Source organism: Ursus maritimus, unplaced genomic scaffold (genome assembly GCF_017311325.1).
Source record: "Ursus maritimus isolate PB19 unplaced genomic scaffold, ASM1731132v1 scaffold_30, whole genome shotgun sequence".
Taxonomy (NCBI): domain Eukaryota; kingdom Metazoa; phylum Chordata; class Mammalia; order Carnivora; family Ursidae; genus Ursus; species Ursus maritimus.
In genome coordinates, this window is record NW_024425564.1 from 711,138 (window position 1) to 726,854 (window position 15,717).

General features: G+C 37.7%; 1 protein-coding gene across 1 annotated transcript in view; it reads right to left on the reverse strand.

Moving 5' to 3' along the window:
- ZFAND3 (zinc finger AN1-type containing 3) overlaps positions 1-15,717 on the reverse strand; it is a 325,188-nt gene that overhangs the window by 81,312 nt on the left and 228,159 nt on the right. The gene's annotated exons all lie outside the window — the stretch shown is intronic.

Consider the following 15,717-nt stretch of genomic DNA (forward strand, 5'->3'; position numbering starts at 1 on the left):
CTTTATATATCGTTTGTAATAGTAAAAAGTCAGAAACAACCTGAAGGTCCATAAACTGTAATACAGTCATAAAATGGAATAATGTATACTGTGAAAACAACTTTTGCTACACACATCAACATGAATGAATCTCAAAAATCATTAACACTGAAAAAAGTCACTAAAAAAATGTAGTAAGATTGTACTTATATAAACCATAAAAAAGGGCAAAACTCAATATATTACTTAGGAATATGTATGTTTTTGTTTTTGCTGAAGGGAAAACTTTATTTTTATTATTTTATAATAATTTTTTATTATGTTATGTTAGTCACCATACAGTATATCCTTAGTTTTGATGTAATGTTCCATAATTCATTAATTGTGTATAACACCCAGTGCACCATGCAATACGTGCCCTCCTTAATACCCATCATCGGAATATGTATGTTTAAACCATTAAAAAATAATTAACACAATTCAGGTTAGTGGTTGCCTCTTAGGTTGAAGAAGGGAGATGTGAAGTGAGAGGTACACATAAATATCAAAAATTATAGGTAATGTCCATTGACAGGACAGATTAAAATAAATTAAAATTCATTCATTTATATAAGGGAATGCTCTATGGCACTTAAAATTAATGAATAATGCTACATACACAACAAAAACATTTTAAATGCAATGTTGATTGAGAAAAGCTATGGAAGGGGGCGTCTGGGTGGCTCAATTGGTTAAGTGACTGCCTTCGGCTCAGGTCATGATCCCAGGGTCCTGGGATCAAGCCCCGTTTCAGGCTCCTTGCTCAGTGGAGAGCCTGCTTCTCCCTCTCCCTTTGCCTGCTCCTCCTCCTGCTTGTGCTCTGTCTCTCGGTCAAACAAATAAATAAAATCTTTTTAAAAAAAGAGAGAAGAGCTATGGAAGGACATATACAGTATAATACTTTAATTACAATATAATGACGTGTGGAAATGATACACCAAATTCAGGACAATGGTTATGTTGAGGGGAAAAGGCAAGGAGGAACAGAGATCTTCAATTCTATCTGTAATTTTTCATTTCTTAAAGGTGGCAGTGGGTATATAACTTAAAATTATCAGGTATAGTCTTTGTATGTTTCATTTAAATGGCTAATGCTAGTCTATAAAGTACAGATTATACTATGGCAATTCAGAGAAGAAGATCCTGACACCTTCACATTGCCTTATCTTTTAAACCACAGAGAAGCTGTTAGTATACTCTATCACCTCATCAGAATCCCTGTGTGGTTTTTTTAAGGTTTTATTTATTTATATATTTATTTATTTATTTGAGAGAGACCCACCGACCACAAGCAGAGGGAGGGGCAGAGGGAAAGGGAGAATCAGACTCCCTGCTGAGTAGGGAGCCTAAGGTAGGGTTCTGTCCCAGGACCCTGAGATCATGACCTGAGCCGAAGGAAGATGCTTAACTGACTGAGCCACCCGGGCACCCCCAGAATCACTGTTTTAGCATATACTGAGCTATTATTTATGTTGCACTTACCACGTACAGGCACTGAACTAAATGTTTTATGCGTATAACTCATTCACTTCAATCCACAGACAACCCTAACAAGGGAAGTATAATTATATAGTCATATACCCCTTTTGCTGATGAAGAAACTGACAAAATTTAGGTAATTTGTTCCAAGTTAATAGCTAGTAAGTAGCAAGATCATGATTTAAATGCAAGTCCGTCTGACACCAAAACCTAAGGTCTTCAATCACAACCACAGGTGTAAAATGGTGAGCACTAGTCTGGCTCAAGGAAAAGGCCTCCATGTCAAGCTCCCACTGATTTACAGAACTAATGGTGAGTGCAATGGATTTAGCCAACAAATCAGTATCTTTGGTGATGATCAGTGATCTAAAGCCTCCACCATTGCTTATTTTCTGTGTATTTATTTCTCCTAGCTTTCTCATCCTTTGGTGTTTTGACATTTTAAAATGGCTTATTATCTCGATGTTATTTGTACAGCACCTTTAGAGAAAAAGGTACTATATAAATGGAATAAAAATAGTATAATAATGTAATAATGATGCTTTTTTATGTTATAGCATCTCATTAGCTCTCTTATGTCAATAATCATTGTATCCCTCTTATAACCATCTCCACTATTTAATTGGAAATGTTACAAGGCACTAAAAGAACTGCAACTGAGTCATCATTATACCACCTAGCACAATCCCCAATGCCTGGAGACAGACACACAAACTCACTCGCTCAGGCACAGTAACACTTAAGGGTAAATGACACTGAGGTCTACAGACAATAACCGGGTCCCATCCACACAATCTCCAGCCCATGCTTGCCATGCTCCTTCATGCTCAAGTATTTTTAAGTCTTCTTTTGTGATTCTTCAGTTGAAACAATGTACCTTCCGCTAACCCATTCTCCCATGGTGACTTTTCTGCACCTCTACAGGATGATCAAGTGAGAAAAAATCATCAGACTAATAGCATCTGTTACAAACCAAACTGGCTGCACACACAAAAACTAGAAGCTCTGTATGTTCTCTGTTAGAATTCAATAAAGAGCCCAGGAATCACAGAACTTATAGTCAGAATTAACTTTAAAGATCCAGCTCAAACCTCTCATCTTACAGATAAAGAAAATAAGAGCCAAGAAAGTTAATGCAAGTCACCAGAAATTCACGGAGTTAATCCTAAGAGTTTTTTTAACTCTTAGGCCAACATTAGTAAGACACACTACAAAGAGCTTTAAAGTTGGACCTGGATTCAAATCCTAACTTTGCTATTTACTGGGCATATGGCTAAAAGCAAACTGTTTAATCTTTGGGGTCCTTGTCGGTAAAACAAAAGGAAGAAATTATTCTACCTCTCACAATAATAGGAATTAAATAAGACAATATACATAAAGTATCTGCCACATGGGTACTCAACAAATGATAGCCATTAAAAATAAAAGGTGTTTTCCTAGTTTATAGAAAGGGCCATGTTATCTCTTCCTTTTAGCCCTGACATTTGCATCATAGTTCCTACTCTCTTGGAGTACTACTCACTTTCTGAATCATTTGGTATCCAACTGCTGACAATTGGGGAAACACACACACACACACACACACACACACACAAAGAAAGAAAGAAAAAAAGTCCCAGAGGTCTACTCCAAGGTCGAAGGGAAGCAGATCTACATCACATGTATAAAAGTGAACAAGAGAAGAGGCAGAGAGACTGCGTCTCATCACTCTCCTCTGGAAAGCAGTAAGGGAAAGGTGAAGCAGCCACAGTAAAGGCTTGCTGCACTTGTACAGTTCTCGTATATGGAAAACTAGAATCTCCAAGCTTACCGACCTCTGAGAAAAAAATAGGAATAATTATCTATTACTGTAAATTGGTAGAGTTAATTGTATACCCAAAGTTGCACACTTGGTAAATATAAATAAGCTTTCCAAAAGAGTTATTTGTAAAACCTGAGTAAAAACCTTTGAATTTCATTAATGGGACTGCTGTGCAAAAGTGAACGGAAGCGGGGCGCCTGGGTGGCTCAGTCGTTAAGCATCTGCCTTCGGCTCAGGGCGTGATCCCAGAGTTCTGGGATTGAGTCCCACATCAGGCTCCTCCGCTGGGAGCCTGCTTCTTCCTCTCACACTCCCCCTGCGTGTGTTTCCTTTCTCGCTGGCTGTCTTTCTCTGTCAAATGAATAAATAAAATCTTTAAAAAAAAAAAAAAAGTGAACGGAAGCCATCCTGGCAGCTTAACTCATTATCAACTAAGGGGAAAAATAATTTCTCAACAAAGGTACTCTTGGAACCTGAAGTATCTGAAAATGGGATGTTTCCACAAGACAGAGAAAAGGACCTAATGGTAACCATCTGAGCCAAAACGGACAGTGAAGCCCCTATGGCTAGCTGTCCACATACTCAACTCACTGGACATATTTTGCTCCATTGTTTCCACAATGCTTTTTCTCACAAGTCAACCTTACTATAAAGTGTACCTCGAAAGACTGAGAGTATTGAAAAACCACCCCGCCCCGCTCTGCTGACAAACGCATTCACCTGGGCAGTCTCACTGGTACTACACCTCATCTAGTCATTACTCAAAACTCACTTTGGTTTGTATATGCCCCAACTGCTATCTCTCGGATGTACCCCACAGATTTGGCAAGATGCTTAGCTCATTTAACTCCCACCCCACTTCTACAACGTGACAATAACTAGGTCTGTTTGAATTTCTTCAAGGCAGAGAATACACAAAACTGATTTGGAAAGGATTTCACTAAACTTACTTTCTTTGAAAATAAATCCCTTTTTTAAACCCTCTTCATAATCTACTTTTTGCTCTTAACAATATATCACGAACATTTTTTGTCCCATACAGACATGTGTGATCATTCAAAGGTACGCCGCATGTCCACTTATATGACAGCAATTAAATCAATTCACTAGGGTTATACCTGTGCAGTTACCAATTTTTCACTATTATAAGCAAGATTCCATTGAGATTCCTCTGGTTATATTGATAGAAGTAGAACTGGGTAAGAGAGCATGCACATTTTTATTTTTTTAAATATTTATTTGTCAGAGAGAAAGGGTGGGGGGGGGAGAGCACAAGCAGGAAGAGAGGCATGCAAGGGGGGAGAAGCAGGCTCCCCGCCGAGCAAGGAGCCCGATGTGAGACTCAATCCCAAGACCCTGGGATCATGACCTGAGCCCAAGGAAGACGCTCCATTGAATGAGCCACCCAGGCATCCCAGAGGCACATTTTAAAAATATTTGGTACATACTGTCTAATTCTCTTGGCACAATACCCTGTGATTTCCCACAGCACAAGACCTACTATGGCATGTTAAGGATCAACTTGTGCACTTGTCAGTCTCCCACAACATAGGGTCCAGGATAAAAATGCTACTCAATAAATGTTAACTGAATGAGTAAGTGGCCAAATGTTTTCCTGTAGAAAGCCCATCACTGGCTTATGTTTAAAATTATTTATGCATTGTCATTTTAAACCTTTCGCAAACTATTCTGTGTGCCTTCAAGGGCACTCTTAGCATCACCTGGATTAGCATTTCTGAAAGATGAAGTGCTCAATACCTGTGAATTTCTATTTTCATAATTAATTAGTAGAAATGAGGAATTCGACTGCATTTGTTCTAACTCGCTAAGTTTATATGGCCACTAATAAGGCTCCTACATCATTATTATAGACACTAAAGCTGGGTATAAAGAAAATAAAATTGGAGGTGAAAGATTTAAGTGCCTACTATGAGCAAGGCACTCTGCCAGAGGCCTATGTTCATTTTCTCATTTTTCTCATTTAATACTCAAAATAAAACGGGCAGCAGATGTCATCCCCACACTTCAGCAGAGGGCAGTGGATCATGGTAAGGGTGGGCAACCCCCCCCCCACACACACACACACAAGTGCTGGAGCTAGGGTTTTGAGACCTAGGCTTACGGGACTCTAATGTCCACACTATTCCCACAGCATGCATCACTGAAGCAAGCACCGTCCAGCTTATCAAAATGCAACAGCTTGCAGCCTGCAGGGGTTACTTTTCCAGTTCCCACATTCCCATCCCAGTCTCCAATTCCACCTGACTCTACATCACAGATTACAATGCCATGTCCCACTGGAAGCTTCATTTTAGCACTTCACACCATTAAATGCTGTGTTTCAAGTAGCCAATTAAAATAAAATGGAAATGTTGAAAATAAAAACTCAATTCGATTGTAAGTTTAGCTCATGTAAGGCATTGTCTAAAGGCCTCCTTTAGAAGAACAGGGCTTCTTTTCCCTCCTCACCATCCCTGCCCGAATTTATGTCCTAAATAGGCTAGAGCCTCCATTCACAAGTACATTTCTGGGTTTTCAAAGCTGCACGTTCCTAAACCCACCCCAATCATAAACCTTAGATACCTTATTTTTAAAAGCTACAAAGCCATTAGCAGTATTCAGCCAATTTATAAACCAGTTTTAGCTTTCTGATTAAAATCTTAATAAAAATTTTACTAGTTGGATGTTAACCTGGGTTAAAAGCCTCAGCAAAAACAAACTGGTCTGAACATAAAATTAGCAAGAACTAAGGACTGATTACTATTAAAACCTTAAAATACACTCACTTTGGATTCTATCTTATGGGGAAAACTGTGATCTACTCCACGTGGCTAGGTTCACTCAAACTTCCTTTCATTAGTAATCTCTTTTAGCTTCTTAAACAACAACAACAACAAAACTTTACCATATACTCACCTACATTCTCATAATGATTCCTTCTCTTTAAAACTCAGACTGTCCTCACTAATCTCAGAATAGACAGACTGATACTGCCTTGATACTAATTGATATTTTCAGACAAGTTTAAAATATATACATTACACACCCCCACCCACCACATACATCCTATTGATGGTAAATGACTCCCATCCTGTGTGTCCCCTATCTATGCCCATGAACCTATCCACTTTGAGGTACATCTCACAAATTAAAGTCGACCTTGTCTTCTGCCCTTCTCCACCATCTCAGGGGATGGCACCAACATTCTCCTGGAAGCTGAAGCCAGAAGCCTGTGGAAGCCTGGGAATCATCTCAGACTCCACGTTCTCCTGCCCTTAATTCTGCATCTCAAAATATTACCAACATCTCATTATTTATGTGACTCCAAATACCTCTGGAATCCTACCACACTAATCTAAGTCATCATCATCTATCAGATTCCTTCAACAGTATCCAGCTGATTTCTTCATATCCTACCTGCTCTTGACCCACTCTAATGCATTCACACAAAGCAATCTGAGTGATGCTGTAAACACCAGATTCTCATAAGGTCATTTTCCTCCCTACACTCTTGAATGGCCTCATGCCGCCTTTATAATCAGATCCAAAATCATAAATATGGTTTAGAAGTTCGAAGTCTCTCCAAGAACTGGCTTCTGGCTACCTCTTCATTCTCATCTTAAGCCACTGCTTCTCCTTTCCCTCCTCCTACTTCAGCCATTCTGGGGTCCTTTTTGTTTTTCAAACTCCCCATGCTTTTTCCCAACCTGGAGTACTTTGCTCATGGCAGGTGACTATTTTTCTTCATCTTGCTATTTGCCTTGGTAACTCCCACCTATCAGGGAAGCCCTTAAGAGTATATCCACAGAGGCACTTATTACATATTTGTTGGGTGAAAAACAATGCATGTCTTATTCACTGTATGCTCTAGCCCCGAGCAAAAAAATTATGTCTGCCACTTAATACACAATACAGATTAGTTGAGTATTAATTTATTTGATCGTGAACATACAAAGTTTAAAAATATTAGTTCTCTCAGACCTTAATAGACTTCAAATTGTTATAAAATATATTTATAGGAAGTGAATGTTTCTATATACAGCAAAAATATTAAATACCCTGTCAATAGCAGATACTTAAACCTTACAAATTATCCCTGCATATATAAAATTCTCTCCCTTACTACTCACCACAGGTAACTAGTTCTGACTAGACTCAAAAGGCCTCTCAAGTCATATTTGCTTAGATCCAGACCACAGAGCTGTAAGCCTTTATTTGAGAAGAGAAGTAACATTATACTGGCTCCCAAGAGTATGTCTTCAAATGCTTCTTGCAAAAAACAGTCAACAAGAGAATATAAGAAGTTAACAAAGCTTACAAACAAAACTCTTACCAGTAATTAAGTTTATTTTATAATCTGGTTTATCACAAATTATACAGTCCCTAGATTCTTCGCACCTATGGAGCCTACTGCTCAGAAGTGTGAAGTAGCAAAGAAGTTATTTGGAAGAAGGTTGTTTCTTATATGGCATTTATTGTGCAGACTCTACCGTTTTCCCAGTCATAGTGTCTCCTATTCATTTACAGGGCATAAATTAGCATGTTAACATTACAGCAAATATCTAAAAAGCCATTAGTACTACAATAATATGCACCAGAGACACATTTATTTCATTACAGTCTAACCACAAAATGTGTCAATTTTTTAAAAACCGAAAACACAGGGAGAGGTTTTCGAAATATTGTGACACTGATCTACTTCCAACGAAATGAGCACTGGACGATATATGTGCACATATATATATACAACCTACACGCACATCTCAACCATCGAAAGTACAGACAGGGCCAGGCAAATCGTGGGAATATTTTAAAAAGCTGACAAAATAAAATAGGCAAATTAGAACCTAAAAACAAAACAAAAACCTGTGACCCATTTAGAGCTGATCCTGGGTCCCAGTTAAAGACCTCTCCTCAGAACATTAGTTCCTACTGTCATTCATGAATCACTCCAATAGCATGGGTGTGGAATGAACGTAACTGCTGGAGAGGCTGGAGTCTAGAAGATGTGTTTTCAGCTCAGACCTAAGGTTTCAAATGCCTGTAAGACTCAACAACACTGGAACAAATTAGAAAAACATTCCTGGAGAGGAGGGTATGTGCCTAGGTGGCTCACTCAGTTAAGCGTCTGCCTCCAGCTCAGGTCATGATCTCAGGGTCCTGGAACACAGCCCCGCAACGGGCTCCCTGCTCAATGCGGAGTCTGCTTCTCCCTCTGCCCTTCTCCCCCCTCCCCCCGCTTGTGCACTCTCTCTCAAATAAATAAATACATTTTTTAAAAGTATTTGGGAATAAATTACCCAAAAAAGTCAGGTTACCCCACTTTTTCTTAAAGATTCCCAATTGCTTTTATAATTGTACCCACAGTCTTCATTTTACCATGTAGAACAGGCGAAAAGACAAACAAAACACTTCCCACTGGCATGTCCCTTTTTGCAAAGTGGGAGGGGAGCGGTGTTCATGCTCCTGCCATTGGTACCCTACAACTTGGTCCCCTAGTCCTTGCCTCCCTTCATCCAGGAGAGCACCTGTTACCTCCAGTGAGCTATTCCCACCCCTGATACTTCATTTCCTCTCAGTTCTCAGCCTCACCATCTCATACCAGGGTCACATACCACCAATCTCCTGCATTTAAGCCCTACTGCCAACCTGACCACTTCATTTGCTTCAGGAAATTCAACTCAGGGTGGTGGTGGTTGTAACTTTTGATACACACTTTCCCTTAAGATAACATTTGCAGAATGTTCAGTACGAGTAATTATTTTTCAAATAATACACTATGGTATATTTTTAAAATGTCAATCTCTTTCCCAAAGAGAACAGACTACACGCTTTTTAAACTGCTAAAAAAACTTTTTAAAGGATGAAGTGATGGGTTTACTAAACATTTTCTCATTACACCTATTAAAACACATCAGGGGATGCTCAGAAAAGATCATGATTTTCACATGATCCAAAGATCAGGGCCAACTAATTTTTATCCAATGAACCCAAGGTGGCAAAAGAATAGATAATGTTTATGTGATTCAGAATCATCAGTCTACTAGTAGAAAGAACGTGTTCTTTCTGAAGAACACTATGGCTGGTTACAAAAAAGCTGCAGTATGTAAGGAAAATCTTGTCCTTCACACAAAAGTTATCAGCGAAAGATCTAAGAGATTTCTCCACTCATGAGAAAAGCACTCATGCAGTTACCTACATACCTCATCATAGCATGGTGTTTAGGAGTGTGGAATCAGACTGAGTTCAAATCCTGCCTCAGCCTCTTCTTTTAAAACATATTTATTTGAAAGAGAAAGACTGCGCGCGCACCCGCACAAGTTGGGGGATGGGCAGAGGGAGAGAGACAATCCCAAGCAGACTCCCCGCTAAGTGCAGAGCCCAAGGTGACGAGGGGCGCCATCCCATGAGATCACAACCTGAGCCAAAATCACGAGTGAGATGCTCAACTGACTAAGCCACCCAGGTGCCTCCTGGCTCAGCCTCTTAACTGCCCTGTGACCTTGGGAAAGTTCTCTTGCTTCAGTTTTCTTCTTTAAAATGAAAACAATAATTGTGTCTACTTCATAAGGTTACTCTGTGGATTATGTCAGATAATACATGTAAAAGTCTTGGAACAATGCCTGGCACATGGTAAGTCTCAAATTAACTATGATTTTTATCATTCCTTTCTGCCTCCTTGCACACAATTTAAGAATTTGCTAGTGTGAGATTGGCAACGAAAAATAATTCCTCTGATGCCAATAAATGACCAGGGGGAATTACATCTAACTTAGTTTCATTAACAATGTACATTAAAATACACCAATCTTGGGGTTACAAACTCAGAAGTTTTCAGGGACCTGGTAGTTAGAAATGTACAAAGAAAACTGGTCTAAACTGATATGGAGTGGTGTAATTACTGTGGCCAATTGGCAAATATACGCCTCACTTAAGGGCATGTGATTTCAAACTTAAAAACAAAAATAAAAACCTCCAAATACAAGATATCTGTGCCCTGCAAGTCAACAAGACTCCTGCCTTTAAACAGAGACAAAATATTTATTATATAAAACTTTTATATACTGCATTATTAATTCCACATATTAGTAAAGAAACGATTCATGAGATATATGCTAAATTGATATAAAGAGCAAACAGGAAAAGTACAGAGACACAAGAGAATAAGACCTATGTTTGAACCCCGAGCTAAGCTACTTAGAAGCTGTGTCCATAAGAAAGTCCATAGTTATTTCCTCATCTGCAAAAATGTGAAAAATCTAACTTCAAGGATTTTTGTGAGAATAGCAAGAACATAGGTATCCTTCATAAAACAGGTATTGAATAAATTTTTAAATGAATAACAAATGAATGTAAAAACATTCGTCTAGGTCTGGAATATAGATTCTTAACGTGGGATTTTTTTTATGGTGAGTCAGCTCAGGCTAATTTAGGCTGTGATAACAAACAACCCCAAACTCTAGAGGCTTTACAACAAAAATAGTTTGTTGGTTTTGTTCAATTGTGTCTTCGTTCCAGGAACCCAGAATGAAAGAGTGGCTCTAACAGTCTTCTGGCAGAGGGAAAAGAGAGAGCTGGAACTACAACCTGACAAAATTTCTGTTCACACACATTTTATTTGTTAAAAGGTATCACCTGGCCAAGCCTGATGATGAGGACAGGGAAGTACAATCCGCCCACCGGAAGAAGCAGTAAATACATGGAAACAATAATATAGAGTTTATAATATGTGCGCCCAGAAAATTTTGCATTTAATTCTGGGTTAATCTTACGAAATTATATACCTTATTGTGTATGCATACGGGCCCAATATTCCCCTCAGCAAACAAAGCATACGTATTATGTTCTGAAAAGCATCACAGGCCAAAATGGCCTAAAATAAATCAGACTGGGTTTGAAAACAGTCAGGTCTCAAACATAATAACCATTACTACTGATTTTAGAATAGATCAGTACAACAGTCCTAACTCTGATTTTCCCAGCTGATGGTTCCTGGACAGTGTGGGCTAGAGAAATAATGTGAACTTTCTCCCAGGCAGTATTAAATTCTAGTATTGCCTAATGAAAATCTGAGATTATGAATCACAGTAAAACTATAATAGTTTTATTATTTTATTTTATATTATTTTATTATATTAATGGTTTATTGAATATAAAGTCTTACCCGAAAAAGCTGTGATTTCCAGGCAACTGAAAACCCTTTATGAAATACAAAACGCTGTTATCCTAATTCAAAATTTTATGTGTTTTAAGTTAACAAGGTCATGCTATGTTTATAATATTTTGTAATGATGGCTAACTCAGGGTCACTTCCTGATTTTCAAATGGGCAAAGGTTACTAAGTCAATGAACTGAAATATTTACAGCTCCCTATCAAATAGAAATAACAAGTTATTAGAAAGTCCTTCTTAGGAATCAACAGCTTTATACTAACTAATCCAGTCTGATTTTGTCTAAAATTAGTTTAAGACAGGTGAAATTTGGTATAACTAACTCATTTAAAAAATATAGTTTTTCATTTGGGAATAGGTTTTTTTTTTTTTTTTTTTTTATTTCACTTGCAAGTGTGGGAAAATATGTTTTGAACGGGATGAGGAAGAGGAACAGATTATTCTAAAATTAACTTTCAAATATTTAACAGCATTAATATAGGCAGGTTCCTCCTGTTAAGGCTGTATTGCTACTAAACAAATTAGGTGATGATGTTCTATGTAGATACGACTCTAACTGTTCCTTAGTCTTATAGGTACCCCAACAAGCGGCCTTGTAAATCGAACCTGTTATAACTTCTAAATTAGGCAATTAACTGGGCTTAGATCTTGCATTAATGTGAGAGACTGTGTTTACCATTAATTCTGACCAATGAGAAAAAGGGAAATGAGACATATTTTAACTGTCACTGTTGGTACTCGCCTTTCAGAGATAATGCCCTTCACTTCTTACGAGGGATGCTATAAGAAAGAGTTGTGTAAAACACAGTATTGTTTGAAGGGCTGCTATTGAGAACACTGTTCACTACTGTTCTCATTATCCACTTTAGAGCTCACGCGATGGCGATCTTTGAACTGTTCACATTACCATTTCTGCTCTGACTCCTAGGAAACTCAAATCTCAATCTGCATTCTGTCTTTAACAGTTGTATTTATGTTAATGGTATGAATCTGTGTACAAATTCCTCTTGTGTTCATCTTACTAATCAATCTGAATTTTCCTGATTTCTTTGTCCTGATTTCTTCATTAAAAAAGAAAAAGCTGATTGTACTCTCTGTATGTTATTTTTATACTAAACTACCACTTTTTAAAAAGAAGTAGCGATAAATAAAATAGTATCTCACAATCTCTTTTTTATGTGGGTATTCATAAAGATAAGCACTTGTAAATAATACATATTTATGTCTGTATCTATATTTAAGTGAAGGCTACTAATAAAACCAAAAGGGAAGAAATTTACTAGAAAATGTGTGAATATTAGGAATAAAATTCTACATGAATTACATTAGAATTTCTGTTGGGAATAGACCACCATTACGGATTTTTTTTTTTCCATTTTACCTTTCACGGCATGCAGAGGAAATATGAACTAAATAGAACTGAACGGGTTTTAAGCCAAGTCTAAGTAATAGATCTAAGACCATGAGAAGCTGAAAAGTAATGGACGAACAAAAATGAACAGAGGAGGCTTAGGAGGTCAGGCACAACATTGCAAAAGCAGCACAACAATTTCCCTTGCAGTTTACACTTCAACTGTCTCAGCACAAATCAGACAAACCTAAAAAGATATGCTCTGAAAAGAAAGAGTAAATACTTTTGCATCTTCAAATGTACGTTATCAAGAGCAAAAGCATTTCCCCAACACAACCAGCCCCAAAGCTCCCATTTCATGAAAGTGATTTACCATTTCACTTGGCTCCCTGTCCAAGTAACACTGTCGTGCAAACTCAAGGGGAAAGGCTAGCATGTCAAGGAAGACTGCAGCACATTCCCAATTTCCCTTTTAATATTGTGCTTATCAATTTGATCGATGTTAAATTCCATTCATTCATCTCTTTTCCTAAAAACTAAAACTGAGAGTGACAAGGAAAATTACCTTCTCTACAGCCAAGTTCTTGCTGAGGCATTAGAGATGCTGGCATGCCTCCTCAAGAGTAAACGGTGGCTCCAGAGCTCAGGAGCTCAAATTCTTTTGCAAGATGGCTAAAGGATGAGCTTTTGTTTCCATTTTATTCATCTCAGATGGGGAAAACATTATAGTTCCAACTTATTTGTATAGATAACAACATTTCTCCACAAACCTTTTAAAAACTAAGAGAACTGGCCTTAACCTTCAACCAAATGCAAATCCAGCAAGAAGTTTGTTGTTTTTTAATCAATCTTTTCCATTAACCATTTAAGTCATGGGCAGAAATAAATGCAACAGAGGTAGTAACTACAGTTGATCCTTGAATAACATGGGTTTCAACTGCACAGGTCCACTTACACACAGATGTTTTTTGATACATACAGTACAGTATAGTCAATATATTTTCTCTTCCTTATGATTTTAATAACATTTTCTTTTCCCTAGCTTACTTTATCATAAGAATACATTATATAACACATATAACAAACAAGTGTTAATCAACTGTATATGTTATTGGTAAAACTTCCAGTCAACGATAGGCTATTAATTAAGTTTTTTGGGAGTCAAAAATTACATGCAGAATTTTGACTGTGCAGGGGATGGTGTCCCAATACCCACATTGTTCAAAGGTTAATGATAATATACGGCTATTGACGCCAAAAAAAGGACAGAAGGTCAATTTAACGCAGGGGGCGGGGCACATGGAAGCAAAACCAGCAGTGATTATAATTGGAGTGACACAGTAAAGACTTTGGACTAGATTTTTATTGGATTGGTTTTTGTTGAATCAACTACAACTCTCTATACAAGAGAAACTGTTCCTTGTGACTATTCTCACGACAGACTTTGCCCTGCAAAATCTGTATTTTTCACCTTGTCACTTTAAAATAATTTCATAGAATATACTCATGTGATTTTGGAGCTGAAGAGCTTTTAGAAATAATCTACTACAAGGTTTTCAATCTAAAAACAATTTCAAAGGTGCCACCAGCATTTTAAAGAAACAGAACAAAGAGTGCACTGTAGATAGTAAGGTTAAATTTTGTTTATAAAACTTTTTTTTTTTAAGATTTTATTTATTTATTTGAGAGACAGAGCACAAATGGTGGGGAGGGGCAGAGGGAGAGGGAGAAGCAGACTCCCCAAGTGGAGAGGAGAGCCCAACATGGGGCTCAATCCCAGAACCCCAAGATCATGATCTGAGCCGAAGGCAGAAGCTTAACTGACTGAGCCATCCAGGTGCCCCACTTTATAAAACTTGACTTTGTTTTATATATATATATATATATATATAAAATAATGCATATATATATATATGTATTATGCATGTACATATGTATATACTGGATCACAACATAAAATGTACTTATTGTAGGATATAGTAAAAACACAGTTAAAAGCCAATGATCTGATACATCTTCATTTTATATATGAGAAAAGTGAGGCACAGAGAAGAAATCAGTGTTGTGGAGGAAATGCACCTGGCACTATGGATGCTAATCCGTAACTTTCCCAAGTAGGTTTTGTCACTTAATAAAAGTTATATATTGTCAATCATCTACCTAAAATACACCCTAAAAGTCTGGTTCAACCATTCAGAAAGTTGTCCTGATTGGCACTGAAATATAAACCCTTCTTTGTTTCCCTCTCCTACAGATGTTTCTTTTAGCTGAAAACCAGTAAAGACAAAAACTCCTATGCTTTTTTCTTTCAAGTACTCCTTATGTTTCTTAAAAAGCAGCTCAAAAAACATATCAAAGGTTTAAATGACTGTACTTTTCCCGACCTCAAATTGGCCACAACTATAATTTCCTCAGTCCATACATTATTTGAAATGTGCATACTTTTCAACCCAGCAATTCCACTTTAAGAAAATTGTTTTAAGGGAAACAAGTGCAAAAAATACGTTATGTATTAAGAAAATAATGGTGGGGGTGCCTGGGTGGCTCAGTCGTTAGGCGTCTGCCTTGGGCTCAGGGCGTGATCCCGGCGTTCTGGGATCGAGCCCCTCGTCAGGCTCTTCCACTGGGAGCCTGCTTCTTCCTCTCCCACTCCCCCTGCTTGTGTTCCCTCTCTCGCTGGCTGTCTCTCTGTCGAATGAATAAATAAAATCTTTAAAAAAAAAAAAAAAAAGAAAAGAAAAGAATGGTGACATGACAAAAGAACACAAAAATCAACTTGGAGGTATTCACAGTAGCCAAACTGGGACAATTTGAGCATTAAAAAAAAAAAAAAAGGATAGTAATGAATTAAAACGTAGTGAATAAAACTGAAATTCATAGGTTCATACTGATATAAT